Source organism: Euprymna scolopes, chromosome 2, assembly GCF_053919585.1.
Source record: "Euprymna scolopes isolate OS-2025 chromosome 2, ASM5391958v1, whole genome shotgun sequence".
Taxonomy (NCBI): Eukaryota; Metazoa; Mollusca; class Cephalopoda; order Sepiida; family Sepiolidae; genus Euprymna; species Euprymna scolopes.
Window position 1 is genome coordinate 23917782 of NC_136483.1, and position 22001 is coordinate 23939782.

The window sequence follows — 22001 nt, forward strand, 5'->3', positions numbered from 1 at the left end:
ATCAACGTTGCTTTACTTCAGCGATGTTGAACTTAGGTGATCTAACGTCGCTTTACTTCGGTGATCTACATCATCAAACTTCATAGATCTAACTTCGGTGATACTTCAGTTGGTGATCTAACGTCGCTTAACTTTGGTGAGCAACGTTGCTTAACTTCGGTGATGATTAACATTGGTGATCTAACGTCGCTTAACATTCTGAAGATCTAACATCGGAGATCAACGTTGCTTAACTTCAGTGATCTAACGTCGTTTACCTTCACTTATGCTTAACTTTGGAGATCTAACGTCGCTTATCTTCGGTGATTTAACATCGCAAAACGTCAGTGATCAACATAACCTAACTTCGGTGATTGCTTAACTTTTGCGATCTAATGTCGCATAACTTCGGTGATCTAACGTCGCTAAACGTCTGTGATTCTTAACTTTGGTGATCCATATCGCTTAACTTCGGTGGTCTAACGTCGGTGATCAACGTTACTTAACTTTGGTGATTTCCCGTTGCTTAACTTCGGTGATCTAACGTCACTAAAATTCGGTGATATAACGTCACTAAAATTCGGTGATCTAACGTCAGTGATCAACGGAGCTTAACTTTGGTGATCTAACGTCGCTTAATTTCGTTGATCTTACGTTGTTTAACTTTGGTGATGCTTAACTTCGGTGACTAACGTCGCTTAACTTCGGTGATCTAACATCGCTTAACTTCGGTGATCTTACGTCACTGATCAACGTCGCTTGTCTTCAGTGATCTAACATCTCTAAACTTTGATGATGTTTTACTTCGGGGATCTAACATTGCTTAATTATGGTGATCCAATGTCGGTTAACTTCAGTGACGCTTGACTTCAGTGATCTAACATCGCTTAACTTTGGTTATGCTTTACTTCGGGAATCTAACTATGCTTTCCGGTGATTTAACCTGGTTTAACTCTGGTGATCCTTAACTTTTGTAATCTAATGTTGCTGAACTTCGGTGATTTAACGACTCATGACTTTTTTGATCTAACGTTATTGATCAACGTCGCTTAACGTCGGTGATCGAACGTCACTTACTTTGGTGATTCTTAACTTCGGTGATCTAACATGTTTAACTTCGATGATTCTTAACTTCAGTGATCTAACGTTGCTTACTTGTTGGTGATCTAACGTCGCTTAATTTTGGTGATGCTTAACTCTGGTGATCAAAATATCACTTAACTTCAGTGATCTAACGTCGTTTAACTTCGGTGATACTTAACTTAGGTGATCTTACATCACTTATCTTCGGTTATTGTTGTGGGGTACAAATCACCCCTATTTCAGAACGAAGTCGAATCAATCAGTCCTATGAATACCTCTGGTTTCGTAGACTAAATGGAGACATTCATACCATGTTTAACCGCATGCTACGAACACGTTTTTTAGTGGCTCCTGTATTATTTATGATAAATACATATTATATTTTATACACTTTACACTACTTGTGATTTCTTTCATTTGTAACCGCTAGCACGGGTCTACAACAGTTACCAATTTCGCTTAGCTTCGGTGATCTAACGTCACTTAACTTTGGTGATTTAATGTCGTCTAACTTCAATGATCTAACGTCGCTTAACCTCGGTGATCTAACATGTCTTAACTTTGATGATGCTAAACTTTGGTGATCTAACGTTATTTAACTTCGGTGATTCATGTATATGATCGCCGTTGCTTACCTTCGGTGACTTAACGTCCCTTAATTTCAGTGATGTTCTACTTTAGTGATCAACGCTGCTTTACTTCGGTGATCTAACGTCCCTTAACTTTGGTAATGCTAAACTTCGTTGATCTAACGTAGCTTAACTTCGGTAATCAACGTTGCTTTACTTCTGTTAGGATAAACTTTTGTGATCTAACGTTGCTTAACTTCGGTGATGCTTAATTACGGAGATCTAATATTGCTTAATTTCGGTGATGCTTAACTTCAGGGATCTAACGTTTGTTAACTTTGGTGATCTAACGGTGCTTATCTTTGGTGATCTAACCTCGCTAAACTTTACTGATCTAACGTTAGTGATCAACGTCGCTTAACTTCGGTGATCTTATGTCGCTTAATTTCTGTGGTGCTTAATTTCAGGGATCTGCCGTCGTTGATTAGCATCGTTTATTTTGGTGATTTAACGTTGCTTAACTTCGGTGATCCTAAACTTCGGTGATTTAACTTCCCTTAACTCGGTTGATCAAACGTAGCTTTACTTCGGTGATGATTTACATTCTAAAATTGGTGATCTAACGTAAGTGATCAACAGAGCTTAACTTCGGTGATTTAATGTCGCTTAACTTCAGTGATCAAATGTCACTACACTTTAATGATGCTTAACTTTGGTAATTTTATGTAGCTTAACTTTGAAGATCTTACGTCTCTTAACTTTGGTGACATAACATCGCTTAACTTCGCTGATGCTACACTTCAGTGATCTAACGTCGCTTACCTTCGGTGATCTAATGTTTATCTTTGGTGATGCTTAACTTCGGTGATCAACGTTGCTTACCTTCGGTGATCTAACACTGCTTTACTTCGGTGATGCTTGATTTCGGTGATCTAATGTCGCTTAAATTAAGTGATATAATGTCACTTAACTTCAGTAATGCTTTACTTGAGTGATGCTTTACTTCAGTGATCAAACGTCGATTAACTTTAGTGATCTTACGTCAGTGAACAACGTCGCCTGAATTTTGTGATCTAACGTCACTTTACTTCCGTGATGCATAACTTTAGTGATCAACACTGCAAAACTTTGATGATATAACGTCGCTTACCTCCGGTTATAATACATCGCTTAATTTCAATGATGATTAACTTCAGTGATATAAAGTCGCTTAACTTAACTGATCAACGTCGCTAAACTTTGGTGATCTAACCTTGATTAACTTTGGTGATTTAACGTAAGTTAACTTCAGTGATTAACATCGCTTAATTTCGGTGATGCTTAACTTCACTGATCTAACAGCGCTTAACTTTGATGATCTAACGAAGGAGATCAACGTCACCTTACTTCCGCGACCTTACGTTGCTTAACTTCGGTGATGCTTAACTTCAGGGATCTTACATCAGTTAACTTTGGTGATCTGACGTAGCTTATCTTTGGTGATTTAACCTCGCTTAACTTCGATGATCAACCTCGCTTAACTTCGAGGATCAATGTCGCTTAACTTCGATGATCAACGTCGCTTAACTTCGAGGATCAACGTCGCTTAACTTCGATGATCAACGTCGCTCAACTTCGGTGATCTTACGTCGCTCAACTTCGGTGATCTTACGTCGCTCAACTTCGGTGGTACTTAACTTCAGTTATCTGTCGTCGCTGATCGACGTCGTTTACTTCGATGATCTAATGTTGCTTCACTTCGGTGATGCTAAACTTCGGTAATTTAACGCCGCTTTACTTCGGTGATCTAACGTAGGTTAACTTCGATGGTCTTACTTCGCTTAACTGTGGTGATCAACGTCGCTTTTTTTCTGTGATCTGACGTCTCTCAATTTCAGTGATCAACTTGGCTTAACTTTGGTTATTTAACGTTGCTTTACTTCAGTGATCTAACGTCGCTTAACTTCGGTGATCTAACGTCGCTTACCTTCGGTGATCTAATGTCACTTAATATAGGTTATCTAACATCGAAGATGATTAACTTCGGTGATCTAACATCGCTTAACTTAGGTGATCTTACGTCGCTTATCTTCGATTATCTAACGTCACTTAACTTCGGTGATTCGGTTTACTTCAGTGATCAAGGTTTCTTAACTTTGGTGATCTCTTTCTTTTCAGGGCAATTTCTCTTGACATATCAAAGGCCCTCGACAAGGTATGGCATAAAGGCCTACTTCACAAGATTTCCAGCTCCGGTATAACTGGAAATGTTTTCTCAATCATTAAATCATTTCTCTCTGATAGGTTCATAAGAGTAGTGATTGATGGACAAAAATCAGAGGCCTGCAGTATTAATGCTGGATTCCCTCAAGGGTCCATCCTGGGCCCAACTCTCTTCCTGTAAATGACAGCCTTTGATGTAAAATGATTTGATGTAGAATGTAAAAGTTCTATCTGATTCTCTCTCCTCTGATCTCGAGCGCGTGGTTCAGTGGGGGAAGACGTGACTGGTTACCTTTAATACATCTAAAACCAAACTCCTATCTTTACATCATCAACGCTGTGATCCCCATCTGGCATCAATTGAGATAGATGGCTCTCGTCTAGGAGAAGCCACATGTTTTGACAAGCTTCTGGGCTTGACCTATACTCCTGATCTGAAATGGAACACTTACATCAAGTCTGTTGCCAAGGACGCTGGAAAGATGGTGGGATCCTTCTACCGCTCCAGAAGATATCTCACTACTGATGCAATTCTCTATCTATATAAAAGCCAAGTACGTCCAAGGATGGAATACTGCTGCCATATCTGGGCAGGAGCTGCTAAAAACAGCCTATCCTGCCTTGACAGAGTACAAAATAGACTTCGTGGCTTAGTGGGGAATGCCATCTTCTCTTCCCTGCAGCCTCTCTCCCACAGAAGAGAGGTTGCGAGCCTATCTTTGTTTTATCGTTATTTTTAACTAAGCGGGGGCGTCACACTTCCCCGAGATAGTAATTAATTGCTAAAATTTGTTTAAGGAGGCTGTGTAGTTATATGTTCGTTTGCAACGATACCACCTTTCTATGCATTCCCATTTTTAAACGGTAGTATCTGTCCAGTAGTCAAATTATTACCCTCATTGGGTGGTGTGTAGTATCTGTCCTGGTGTCATGAAACAATTCGCCCATGCACTACCTTCGTCTTTAAATGTAGTGTAATACAATCTTTTCAGGTATTACGCCCTCCTTTGGGGACGGGTAGCGTTTGTTAACAAGAAATTGTCACAATCGACGGTTTAGTAGGAAACTCAACGCTTACATTATATAGGGTTTTATTAGTTATGTACGATAAATTTTATTATTTATGTACGATAAATTTCATTATTTATGTACGATAAATTTCATTATTTATGTACGATAAATTAAGGCACGATAAATGGCTCCAGCTGATTCTCTATTGGGATGATATTTACGCACGTCATTCGAGCAACCTAGTATTCTCACGCAAAGAACAAGACGCAACCAATTTTAATTTAGACAGCCTGCCATACTTTGTTTTTTGTTTGTTTGTTTTTTTTTGTTTTTTGTTTTTTTACTATGTTTTTGTAAAAACTAAACAAGTCTTGTTTTTCGGACTTGGGATGGGGGTATTTAAAAACTACGAGCCAAACATAAAAGCAAAACGAAAAATGCTTCCGTAAATTAAAATAAAAAATGTTTGTTTACATTTTTATAATCGTAAATACTTTTTTAGTATTATTTGTTGTTCTCGACATAAGAATCACAGGTTGCTCGAATGGTGCGCGTAAATACCCGGCGATAGTCAGCGGTAGTCATTTGTCGTGTATTGTCGTGCTTTTGTCGTTTCTTCATTTGCCCTGCATAAATAGCAAAACTGCATTATTTTTACTGGAAAAATATGCGACTGGGCGCGAGTATAGTTTAGGTAATATTAACTGATTTCGTGATTATGGAAGAAAGCTGGATTGCATGAACGGTATTGGGAGCTTCTGGATGTGACGTTCTCTCCACTTATCTCAGCATTGATTTGATTTGACTACTGGACAGATACTACACACCACCTAATGAGGGTAATGATTTGACTACTGGATAGATACTACACACCACCCAATAAGGGTAATGATTTGACTACTGGACAGATACTACACACCACCCAATAAGGGTAATGATTTGACTACTGGACAGATACTACACACCACCCAATGAGGGTAATGATTTGACTACTGGACAGATACTACACACCACCCAATAAGGGTAATGATTTGACTACTGGATAGATACTACACACCACCTAATGAGGGTAATGATTTGACTACTGGATAGATACTACACACCACCCAATAAGGGTAATGATTTGACTACTGGACAGATACTACACACCACCCAATGAGGGTAATGATTTGACTACTGGACAGATACTACACACCACCTAATGAGGGTAATGATTTGACTACTGGATAGATACTACACACCACCTAATGAGGGTAATGATTTGACTACTGGACAGATACTACACACCACCTAATGAGGGTAATGATTTGACTACTGGACAGATACTACACACCACCTAATGAGGGTAATGATTTGACTACTGGATAGATACTACACACCACCTAATGAGGGTAATGATTTGACTACTGGACAGATACTACACACCACCTAATGAGGGTAATGATTTGACTACTGGACAGATACTACACACCACCTAATGAGGGTAATGATTTGACTACTGGATAGATACTACACACCACCCAATGAGGGTAATGATTTGACTACTGGACAGATACTACACACCACCTAATGAGGGTAATGATTTGACTACTGGACAGATACTACACACCACCTAATGAGGGTAATGATTTGACTACTGGATAGATACTACACACCACCTAATAAGGGTAATGATTTGACTACTGGATAGATACTACACACCACCTAATAAGGGTAATGATTTGACTACTGGACAGATACTACACACCACCCAATGAGGGTAATGATTTGACTACTGGACAGATACTACACACCACCTAATGAGGGTAATGATTTGACTACTGGACAGATACTACACACCACCTAATAAGGGTAATGATTTGACTACTGGACAGATACTACACACCACCCAATAAGGGTAATGATTTGACTACTGGACAGATACTACACACCACCCAATAAGGGTAATGATTTGACTACTGGACAGATACTACACACCACCCAATGAGGGTAATGATTTGACTACTGGACAGATACTACACACCACCTAATGAGGGTAATGATTTGACTACTGGACAGATACTACACACCACCCAATAAGGGTAATGATTTGACTACTGGACAGATACTACACACCACCCAATAAGGGTAATGATTTGACTACTGGACAGATACTACACACCACCCAATGAGGGTAATGATTTGACTACTGGACAGATACTACACACCACCCAATGAGGGTAATGATTTGACTACTGGACAGATACTACACACCACCTAATGAGGGTAATGATTTGACTACTGGACAGATACTACACACCACCTAATGAGGGTAATGATTTGACTACTGGACAGATACTACACACCACCCAATAAGGGTAATGATTTGACTACTGGACAGATACTACACACCACCTAATGAGGGTACTGATTTGACTACTGGATAGATACTACACACCACCCAATGAGGGTAATGATTTGACTACTGGACAGATACTACACACCACCTAATGAGGGTAATGATTTGACTACTGGATAGATACTACACACCACCCAATGAGGGTAATGATTTGACTACTGGATAGATACTACACACCACCCAATGAGGGTAATGATTTTACTACTGGATAGATACTACACACCACCCAATGAGGGTAATGATTTGACTACTGGACAGATACTACACACCACCTAATGAGGGTAATGATTTGACTACTGGATAGATACTACACACCACCTAATGAGGGTAATGATTTGACTACTGGACAGATACTACACACCACCTAATGAGGGTAATGATTTGACTACTGGACAGATACTACACACCACCTAATGAGGGTAATGATTTGACTACTGGATAGATACTACACACCACCTAATGAGGGTAATGATTTGACTACTGGACAGATACTACACACCACCTAATGAGGGTAATGATTTGACTACTGGACAGATACTACACACCACCTAATGAGGGTAATGATTTGACTACTGGATAGATACTACACACCACCCAATGAGGGTAATGATTTGACTACTGGACAGATACTACACACCACCTAATGAGGGTAATGATTTGACTACTGGACAGATATTACACACCACCTAATGAGGGTAATGATTTGACTACTGGATAGATACTACACACCACCTAATAAGGGTAATGATTTGACTACTGGATAGATACTACACACCACCTAATAAGGGTAATGATTTGACTACCGGACAGATACTACACACCACCCAATGAGGGTAATGATTTGACTACTGGACAGATACTACACACCACCTAATGAGGGTAATGATTTGACTACTGGACAGATACTACACACCACCTAATAAGGGTAATGATTTGACTACTGGACAGATACTACACACCACCATATAAGGGTAATGATTTGACTACTGGACAGATACTACACACCACCCAATAAGGGTAATGATTTGACTACTGGACAGATACTACACACCACCCAATGAGGGTAATGATTTTACTACTGGACAGATACTACACACCACCCAATGAGGGTAATGATTTGACTACTGGACAGATACTACACACCACCTAATGAGTGTAATGATTTGACTACTGGACAGATACTACACACCACCCAATGAGGGTAATGATTTGACTACTGGATAGATACTACACACCACCTAATGAGGGTAATGATTTGACTACTGGACAGATACTACACACCACCCAATAAGGGTAATGATTTGACTACTGGACAGATACTACACACCACCTAATGAGGGTAATGATTTGACTACTGGATAGATACTACACACCACCCAATGAGGGTAATGATTTGACTACTGGACAGATACTACACACCACCCAATGAGGGTAATGATTTGACTACTGGATAGATACTACACACCACCCAATGAGGGTAATGATTTGACTACTGGACAGATACTACACACCACCCAATAAGGGTAATGATTTGACTACTGGACAGATACTACACACCACCTAATGAGGGTAATGATTTGACTACTGGACAGATACTACACACCACCTAATGAGGGTAATGATTTGACTACTGGACAGATACTACACACCACCTAATGAGGGTAATGATTTGACTACTGGATAGATACTACACACCACCCTATGAGGGTAATGATTTGACTACTGGACAGATACTACACACCACCCAATGAGGGTAATGATTTGACTACTGGACAGATACTACACACCACCTAATGAGGGTAATGATTTGACTACTGGATAGATACTACACACCACCCAATGAGGGTAATGATTTGACTACTGGACAGATACTACACACCACCCAATAAGGGTAATGATTTGACTACTGGACAGATACTACACACCACCTAATGAGGGTAATGATTTGACTACTGGACAGATACTACACACCACCTAATGAGGGTAATTATTTGACTACTGGACAGATACTACACACCACCTAATGAGGGTAATGATTTGACTACTGGATAGATACTACACACCACCCAATGAGGGTAATGATTTGACTACTGGACAGATACTACACACCACCCAATAAGGGTAATGATTTGACTACTGGACAGATACTACACACCACCTAATGAGGGTAATGATTTGACTACTGGACAGATACTACACACCACCTAATGAGGGTAATGATTTGACTACTGGACAGATACTACACACCACCTAATGAGGGTAATGATTTGACTACTGGATAGATACTACACACCACCCAATGAGGGTAATGATTTGACTACTGGACAGATACTACACACCACCCAATGAGGGTAATGATTTGACTACTGGAGAGATACTACACACCACCTAATGAGGGTAATGATTTGACTACTGGATAGATACTACACACCACCCAATGAGGGTAATGATTTGACTACTGGACAGATACTACACACCACCCAATAAGGGTAATGATTTGACTACTGGACAGATACTACACACCACCTAATGAGGGTAATGATTTGACTACTGGACAGATACTACACACCACCCAATAAGGGTAATGATTTGACTACTGGACAGATACTACACACCACCTAATGAGGGTAATGATTTGACTACTGGATAGATACTACACACCACCCAATGAGGGTAATGATTTGACTACTGGACAGATACTACACACCACCCAATGAGGGTAATGATTTGACTACTGGACAGATACTACACACCACCTAATGAGGGTAATGATTTGACTACTGGATAGATACTACACACCACCTAATGAGGGTAATGATTTGACTACTGGATAGATACTACACACCACCCAATGAGGGTAATGATTTGACTACTGGATAGATACTACACACCACCTAATGAGGGTAATGATTTGACTACTGGATAGATACTACACACCACCTAATGAGGGTAATGATTTGACTACTGGATAGATACTACACACCACCTAATGAGGGTAATGATTTGACTACTGGACAGATACTACACACCACCTAATGAGGGTAATGATTTGACTACTGGATAGATACTACACACCACCTAATGAGGGTAATGATTTGACTACTGGACAGATACTACACACCACCCAATGAGGGTAATGATTTGACTACTGGATAGATACTACACACCACCCAATAAGGGTAATGATTTGACTACTGGACAGATACTACACACCACCTAATGAGGGTAATGATTTGACTACTGGATAGATACTACACACCACCCAATAAGGGTAATGATTTGACTACTGGACAGATACTACACACCACCTAATGAGGGTAATGATTTGACTACTGGATAGATACTACACACCACCCAATAAGGGTAATGATTTGACTACTGGACAGATACTACACACCACCTAATGAGGGTAATGATTTGACTACTGGATAGATACTACACACCACCCAATAAGGGTAATGATTTGACTACTGGACAGATACTACACACCACCTAATGAGGGTAATGATTTGACTACTGGACAGATACTACACACCACCTAATGAGGGTAATGATTTGACTACTGGACAGATACTACACACCACCCAATGAGGGTAATGATTTGACTACTGGATAGATACTACACACCACCCAATAAGGGTAATGATTTGACTACTGGACAGATACTACACACCACCTAATGAGGGTAATGATTTGACTACTGGATAGATACTACACACCACCCAATAAGGGTAATGATTTGACTACTGGACAGATACTACACACCACCTAATGAGGGTAATGATTTGACTACTGGACAGATACTACACACCACCTAATGAGGGTAATGATTTGACTACTGGACAGATACTACACACCACCCAATGAGGGTAATGATTTGACTACTGGATAGATACTACACACCACCCAATAAGGGTAATGATTTGACTACTGGATAGATACTACACACCACCTAATGAGGGTAATGATTTGACTACTGGACAGATACTACACACCACCTAATGAGGGTAATGATTTGACTACTGGACAGATACTACACACCACCCAATGAGGGTAATGATTTGACTACTGGATAGATACTACACACCACCCAATAAGGGTAATGATTTGACTACTGGACAGATACTACACACAACCTAATGAGGGTAATGATTTGACTACTGGATAGATACTACACACCACCCAATGAGGGTAATGATTTGACTACTGGATAGATACTACACACCACCCAATAAGGGTAATGATTTGACTACTGGATAGATACTACACACCACCTAATGAGGGTAATGATTTGACTACTGGATAGATACTACACACCACCCAATGAGGGTAATGATTTGACTACTGGATAGATACTACACACCACCTAATGAGGGTAATGATTTGACTACTGGATAGATACTACACACCACCCAATGAGGGTAATGATTTGACTACTGGATAGATACTACACACCACCCAATGAGGGTAATGATTTGACTACTGGATAGATACTACACACCACCCAATAAGGGTAATGATTTGACTACTGGATAGATACTACACACCACCTAATGAGGGTAATGATTTGACTACTGGATAGATACTACACACCACCCAATGAGGGTAATGATTTGACTACTGGATAGATACTACACACCACCCAATAAGGGTAATGATTTGACTACTGGACAGATACTACACACCACCTAATGAGGGTAATGATTTGACTACTGGATAGATACTACACACCACCTAATGAGGGTAATGATTTGACTACTGGACAGATACTACACACCACCCAATGAGGGTAATGATTTGACTACTGGACAGATACTACACACCACCCAATAAGGGTAATGATTTGACTACTGGACAGATACTACACACCACCCAATGAGGGTAATGATTTGACTACTGGACAGATACTACACACCACCCAATGAGGGTAATGATTTGACTACTGGACAGATACTACACACCACCTAATGAGGGTAATGATTTGACTACTGGATAGATACTACACACCACCTAATGAGGGTAATGATTTGACTACAGGACAGATACTACACACCACCCAATGAGGGTAATGATTTGACTACTGGATAGATACTACACACCACCTAATGAGGGTAATGATTTGACTACTGGACAGATACTACACACCACCCAATGAGGGTAATGATTTGACTACTGGACAGATACTACACACCACCTAATGAGGGTAATGATTTGACTACTGGATAGATACTACACACCACCTAATGAGGGTAATGATTTGACTACTGGATAGATACTACACACCACCTAATGAGGGTAATGATTTGACTACTGGATAGATACTACACACCACCTAATGAGGGTAATGATTTGACTACTGGATAGATACTACACACCACCTAATGAGGGTAATGATTTGACTACTGGACAGATACTACACACCACCCAATGAGGGTAATGATTTGACTACTGGATAGATACTACACACCACCTAATGAGGGTAATGATTTGACTACTGGATAGATACTACACACCACCTAATGAGGGTAATGATTTGACTACTTGACAGATACTACACACCACCCAATGAGGGTAATGATTTGACTACTGGACAGATACTACACACCACCTAATGAGGGTAATGATTTGACTACTGGATAGATACTACACACCACCCAATGAGGGTAATGATTTTACTACTGGACAGATACTACACACCACCTAATGAGGGTAATGATTTGACTACTGGATAGATACTACACACCACCTAATGAGGGTAATGATTTGACTACTGGATAGATACTACACACCACCTAATGAGGGTAATGATTTGACTACTGGACAGATACTACACACCACCTAATGAGGGTAATGATTTGACAACTGGATAGATACTACACACCACCTAATGAGGGTAATGATTTGACTACTGGACAGATACTACACACCACCCAATGAGGGTAATGATTTGACTACTGGATAGATACTACACACCACCTAATGAGGGTAATGATTTGACTACTGGACAGATACTACACACCACCCAATGAGGGTAATGATTTGACTACTGGACAGATACTACACACCACCTAATGAGGGTAATGATTTGACTACTGGACAGATACTACACACCACCTAATGAGGGTAATGATTTGACTACTGGATAGATACTACACACCACCTAATGAGGGTAATGATTTGACTACTGGACAGATACTACACACCACCTAATGAGGGTAATGATTTGACTACTGGATAGATACTACACACCACCTAATGAGGGTAATGATTTGACTACTGGATAGATACTACACACCACCTAATGAGGGTAATGATTTGACTACTGGACAGATACTACACACCACCCAATGAGGGTAATGATTTGACTACTGGATAGATACTACACACCACCTAATGAGGGTAATGATTTGACTACTGGATAGATACTACACACCACCTAATGAGGGTAATGATTTGACTACTTGACAGATACTACACACCACCCAATGAGGGTAATGATTTGACTACTGGACAGATACTACACACCACCTAATGAGGGTAATGATTTGACTACTGGATAGATACTACACACCACCCAATGAGGGTAATGATTTTACTACTGGACAGATACTACACACCACCTAATGAGGGTAATGATTTGACTACTGGATAGATACTACACACCACCTAATGAGGGTAATGATTTGACTACTGGATAGATACTACACACCACCTAATGAGGGTAATGATTTGACTACTGGACAGATACTACACACCACCTAATGAGGGTAATGATTTGACAACTGGATAGATACTACACACCACCTAATGAGGGTAATGATTTGACTACTGGATAGATACTACACACCACCTAATGAGGGTAATGATTTGACTACTGGACAGATACTACACACCACCTAATGAGGGTAATGATTTGACTACTGGACAGATACTACACACCACCTAATGAGGGTAATGATTTGACTACTGGATAGATACTACACACCACCTAATGAGGGTAATGATTTGACTACTGGACAGATACTACACACCACCTAATGAGGGTAATGATTTGACAACTGGACAGATACTACACACCACCTAATGAGGGTAATGATTTGACTACTGGATAGATACTACACACCACCTAATGAGGGTAATGATTTGACTACTGGACAGATACTACACACCACCTAATGAGGGTAATGATTTGACTACTGGATAGATACTACACACCACCTAATGAGGGTAATGATTTGACTACTGGAAAGATACTACACACCACCCAATGAGGGTAATGATTTGACTACTGGATGGATACTACACACCACCTAATGAGGGTAATGATTTGACTACTGGACAGATACTACACACCACCCAATGAGGGTAATGATTTGACTACTGGACAGATACTACACACCACCTAATGAGGGTAATGATTTGACTACTGGACAGATACTACACACCACCTAATGAGGGTAATGATTTGACTACTGGATAGATACTACACACCACCTAATGAGGGTAATGATTTGACTACTGGACAGATACTACACACCACCTAATGAGGGTAATGATTTGACTACTGGATAGATACTACACACCACCCAATGAGGGTAATGATTTGACTACTGGACAGATACTACACACCACCTAATGAGGGTAATGATTTGACTACTGGATAGATACTACACACCACCCAATAAGGGTAATGATTTGACTACTGGACAGATACTACACACCACCTAATGAGGGTAATGATTTGACTACTGGACAGATACTACACACCACCCAATGAGGGTAATGATTTGACTACTGGACAGATACTACACACCACCTAATGAGGGTAATGATTTGACTACTGGACAGATACTACACACCACCTAATGAGGGTAATGATTTGACTACTGGATAGATACTACACACCACCTAATGAGGGTAATGATTTGACTACTGGACAGATACTACACACCACCTAATGCGGGTAATTATTTGACTACTGGATAGATACTACACACCACCCAATGAGGGTAATGATTTGACTACTGGACAGATACTACACACCACCTAATGAGGGTAATGATTTGACTACTGGACAGATACTACACACAACCTAATGAGGGTAATGATTTGACTACTGGATAGATACTACACACCACCCAATAAGGGTAATGATTTGACTACTGGACAGATACTACACACCACCTAATGAGGGTAATGATTTGACTACTGGACAGATACTACACACCACCTAATAAGGGTAATGATTTGACTACTGGATAGATACTACACACCACCTAATGAGGGTAATGATTTGACTACTGGACAGATACTACACACCACCTAATGAGGGTAATGATTTGACTACTGGACAGATACTACACACCACCCAATGAGGGTAATGATTTGACTACTGGACAGATACTACACACCACCTAATGAGGGTAATGATTTGACTACTGGACAGATACTACACACCACCTAATGAGGGTAATGATTTGACTACTGGATAGATACTACACACCACCTAATGAGGGTAATGATTTGACTACTGGACAGATACTACACACCACCTAATGAGGGTAATGATTTGACTACTGGACAGATACTACACACCACCTAATGAGGGTAATGATTTGACTACTGGACAGATACTACACACCACCTAATGAGGGTAATGATTTGACTACTGGACAGATACTACACACCACCTAATGAGGGTAATGATTTGACTACTGGATAGATACTACACACCACCCAATAAGGGTAATGATTTGACTACTGGATAGATACTACACACCACCTAATGAGGGTAATGATTTGACTACTGGACAGATACTACACACCACCTAATGAGGGTAATGATTTGACTACTGGATAGATACTACACACCACCTAATGAGGGTAATGATTTGACTACTGGACAGATACTACACACCACCTAATGAGGGTAATGATTTGACTACTGGACAGATACTACACACCACCTAATGAGGGTAATGATTTGACTACTGGACAGATACTACACACCACCTAATGAGGGTAATGATTTGACTACTGGACAGATACTACACACCACCTAATGAGGGTAATGATTTGACTACTGGACAGATACTACACACCACCTAATGAGGGTAATGATTTGACTACTGGACAGATACTACACACCACCTAATGAGGGTAATGATTTGACTACTGGATAGATACTACACACCACCCAATAAGGGTAATGATTTGACTACTGGACAGATACTACACACCACCTAATGAGGGTAATGATTTGACTACTGGACAGATACTACACACCACCCAATGAGGGTAATGATTTGACTACTGGACAGATACTACACACCACCTAATGAGGGTAATGATTTGACTACTGGACAGATACTACACACCACCTAATGAGGGTAATGATTTGACTACTGGACAGATACTACACACCACCTAATGAGGGTAATGATTTGACTACTGGACAGATACTACACACCACCTAATGAGGGTAATGATTTGACTACTGGACAGATACTACACACCACCCAATGAGGGTAATGATTTGACTACTGGACAGATACTACACACCACCTAATGAGGGTAATGATTTGACTACTGGACAGATACTACACACCACCTAATGAGGGTAATGATTTGACTACTGGACAGATACTACACACCACCTAATGAGGGTAATGATTTGACTACTGGATAGATACTACACACCACCTAATTAGGGTAATGATTTGACTACTGGACAGATACTACACACCACCTAATGAGGGTAATGATTTGACTACTGGACAGATACTACACACCACCTAATGAGGGTAATGATTTGACTACTGGATAGATACTACACACCACCCAATAAGGGTAATGATTTGACTACTGGACAGATACTACACACCACCTAATGAGGGTAATGATTTGACTACTGGATAGATACTACACACCACCCAATAAGGGTAATGATTTGACTACTGGACAGATACTACACACCACCTAATGAGGGTAATGATTTGACTACTGGACAGATACTACACACCACCTAATGAGGGTAATGATTTGACTACTGGACAGATACTACACACCACCCAATGAGGGTAATGATTTGACTACTGGACAGATACTACACACCACCTAATAAGGGTAATGATTTGACTACTGGACAGATACTACACACCACCTAATGAGGGTAATGATTTGACTACTGGACAGATACTACACACCACCTAATGAGGGTAATGATTTGACTACTGGATAGATACTACACACCACCTAATGAGGGTAATGATTTGACTACTGGACAGATACTACACACCACCTAATGAGGGTAATGATTTGACTACTGGACAGATACTACACACCACCTAATGAGGGTAATGATTTGACTACTGGATAGATACTACACACCACCCAATAAGGGTAATGATTTGACTACTGGACAGATACTACACACCACCTAATGAGGGTAATGATTTGACTACTGGATAGATACTACACACCACCCAATAAGGGTAATGATTTGACTACTGGACAGATACTACACACCACCTAATGAGGGTAATGATTTGACTACTGGACAGATACTACACACCACCCAATGAGGGTAATGATTTGACTACTGGACAGATACTACACACCACCTACTGAGGGTAATGATTTGACTACTGGACAGATACTACACACCACCCAATGAGGGTAATGATTTGAGTACTGGACAGATACTACACACCACCCAATGAGGGTAATGATTTGACTACTGGACAGATACTACACACCACCCAATGAGGGTAATGATTTGACTACTGGACAGATACTACACACCACCCAATGAGGGTAATGATTTGACTACTGGACAGATACTACACACCACCTAATGAGGGTAATGATTTGACTACTGGACAGATACTACACACCACCTAATGAGGGTAATGATTTGACTACTGGACTGATACTACACACCACCTAATGAGGGTAATGATTTGACTACTGGACAGATACTACACACCACCTAATGAGGGTAATGATTTGACTACTGGATAGATACTACACACCACCCAATAAGGGTAATGATTTGACTACTGGACAGATACTACACACCACCTAATGAGGGTAATGATTTGACTACTGGACAGATACTACACACCACCCAATGAGGGTAATGATTTGACTACTGGACAGATACTACACACCACCTAATGAGGGTAATGATTTGACTACTGGACAGATACTACACACCACCCAATGAGGGTAATGATTTGACTACTGGATAGATACTACACACCACCTAATGAGGGTAATGATTTGACTACTGGACAGATACTACACACCACCTAATGAGGGTAATGATTTGACTACTGGATAGATACTACACACCACCCAATAAGGGTAATGATTTGACTACTGGACAGATACTACACACCACCTAATGAGGGTAATGATTTGACTACTGGATAGATACTACACACCACCCAATAAGGGTAATGATTTGACTACTGGACAGATACTACACACCACCTAATGAGGGTAATGATTTGACTACTGGACAGATACTACACACCACCTAATGAGTGTAATGATTTGACTACTGGACAGATACTACACACCACCTAATGAGGGTAATGATTTGACTACTGGATAGATACTACACACCACCCAATAAGGGTAATGATTTGACTACTGGACAGATACTACACACCACCTAATGAGGGTAATGATTTGACTACTGGATAGATACTACACACCACCCAATAAGGGTAATGATTTGACTACTGGACAGATACTACACACCACCTAATGAGGGTAATGATTTGACTACTGGACAGATACTACACACCACCTAATGAGGGTAATGATTTGACTACTGGATAGATACTACACACCACCCAATAAGGGTAATGATTTGACTACTGGACAGATACTACACACCACCTAATGAGGGTAATGATTTGACTACTGGATAGATACTACACACCACCCAATAAGGGTAATGATTTGACTACTGGACAGATACTACACACCACCTAATGAGGGTAATGATTTGACTACTGGACAGATACTACACACCACCTAATGAGGGTAATGATTTGACTACTGGATAGATACTACACACCACCCAATAAGGGTAATGATTTGACTACTGGACAGATACTACACACCACCTAATGAGGGTAATGATTTGACTACTGGATAGATACTACACACCACCCAATAAGGGTAATGATTTGACTACTGGACAGATACTACACACCACCTAATGAGGGTAATGATTTGACTACTGGACAGATACTACACACCACCTAATGAGGGTAATGATTTGACTACTGGATAGATACTACACACCACCCAATAAGGGTAATGATTTGACTACTGGACAGATACTACACACCACCTAATGAGGGTAATGATTTGACTACTGGATAGATACTACACACCACCCAATAAGGGTAATGATTTGACTACTGGACAGATACTACACACCACCTAATGAGGGTAATGATTTGACTACTGGACAGATACTACACACCACCTAATGAGGGTAATGATTTGACTACTGGACAGATACTACACACCACCTAATGAGGGTAATGATTTGACTACTGGATAGATACTACACACCACCCAATAAGGGTAATGATTTGACTACTGGACAGATACTACACACCACCTAATGAGGGTAATGATTTGACTACTGGACAGATACTACACACCACCCAATGAGGGTAATGATTTGACTACTGGACAGATACTACACACCACCCAATGAGGGTAATGATTTGACTACTGGACAGATACTACACACCACCCAATGAGGGTAATGATTTGACTACTGGACAGATACTACACACCACCCAATGAGGGTAATGATTTGACTACTGGACAGATACTACACACCACCCAATGAGGGTAATGATTTGACTACTGGACAGATACTACCGTTTAAAAATGGTAATGTGTAGAAAGATGGTATCGTGGCAAACGAACATATAACTACTCAGCCTCTTTAAACAAATTTTAGCAATTAATTACTATCTCGGGGAAGTGCGACGCTCCCGTTTAGTCTCAAGATACAATGAACACCCTGTAAAGCTGCGTGTGTAATTGTGAGGTAAGGGTTGCGCAATCTCTAACCACACCTCTCCTGAATCAGCGCGTCTTGGATCCAGTTGCAAGGAGAGGCCCAATGCTGACTGGAAACAATGCTGAGATAAGTGGAGGAGAGCACGTCACATCCAGAAGCTTTTATTACAAGCAAACACAAAGAAAGAACGAATTCATAGTTTTAATGTAGAAATGGGATTGTGTCTTTATTGCGTTGTGTTAAATATCATATTTGTTCTGACACTCAACTTCCTCTCGTTCTGTTTCATCTTTTGTCACCATTTTGTAATGATTTGCACAACAGTGTACGGTTAATGGCAGGAACAATGACAAAAACAAAACAACAGTCGTCTGCACCCGATTACAAACAGGGCGTCTCGGCCGGTTCGTCGACCACCAAAAAGACCTCCTCCGCTCTCTTTCTTTTCACATCACACATTCTCAGATCATAACGCCAACCAGAATTTCTCCTCCAATTTTCCAGCACGCACCTGCTGTTCGTCACGTACACAAAAAACGCTAAAAAAAAAACGTGTTACTCTTGTTCGTCATTTTGTTTGCAAATAACAATTAAAATTGCGCAACACGCTTTGAACGAAAAGGATAATATGTTTTTTATTAAACGTTGCCATTTTTTTAACAGTCTGATAAAAGTTTTTAATGTTAGAAAATTGGAAATCAAGAAAGAATAAAAGTCGATGCCTCCGTTCAGTCTGTAGTGACACTATCCCTGCAAAGGTAGTTGCGTGAGGCAAGGATTGTGCAATCTTCAACCACATCTCTCCTGAATCGGCATTGCTTGAGTCCAGTGGATAGAAGAATTGCTAGATAACAGGAAAAAATGCCGAGATGAGCAGAGAGCACATACACATGTTATTTATAAACGATCAGAAATTGTTTGGCAAAGCAGAAAAGGAAATTGATTCTCTGGTTCAAACAGTACAGCAGTGAAGTAAAGATATAAATATGGAATTTCCAAATGTGCAGTAGTAAGTCTTAAACGAGTGAAGAGAGGAGCAACGAAAGTGCATCATTTTGCAAAATAGTAAAAGACACTGATGCTGAAGTGCCTGGGGATGCTTGAATTTTATACGATGCTTTGCAATGAAATAGAAGAGAAGAGGAAAGAGGTGTATATGAGGAGATTCAAACTGCTCCTGAAATCTAGACTAAATGATAGGAACCTGTTCTCAGCCATCAATTCATAGGAGGTTGCTATAATTCGATACATTGCAGCTTTTGGGTTGGACATAGAAAGAACTGAAAAGGCTGGATGGAAACACGAAAATTATTAGTCAAGTATGGTGCACTTCACCCACATTCTAATGTGATCAGGCTGTATATCTCAAGGAAACAAGGACGAAGAGAGCTGAAAAGAGTTTTCGGTGGGTAGCTAATCTGTATAAGTCCGGGAAATGAAAAAGTTTTCGGTGGGTAGCTAAGCTGTATAAGTCCGGGAAATGAAAAAGTTTTCGGTGGGTAGCTAATCTATATAAGTCCTGGAAATGAAGAAGTTTTCGGTGGGTAGCTAATCTGTATAAGTTCTGGAAATGAAAAATACTTTTCAGTGAGTAGGTATCTGTAAAAATCCTAGAGATGAAAAAGCTTTTAGTGGGTAGCTAATCTGTATAAGTCTTGGAGATAAAAAAGAGTTTTCAGGCAACAAAAGATGACCTGAT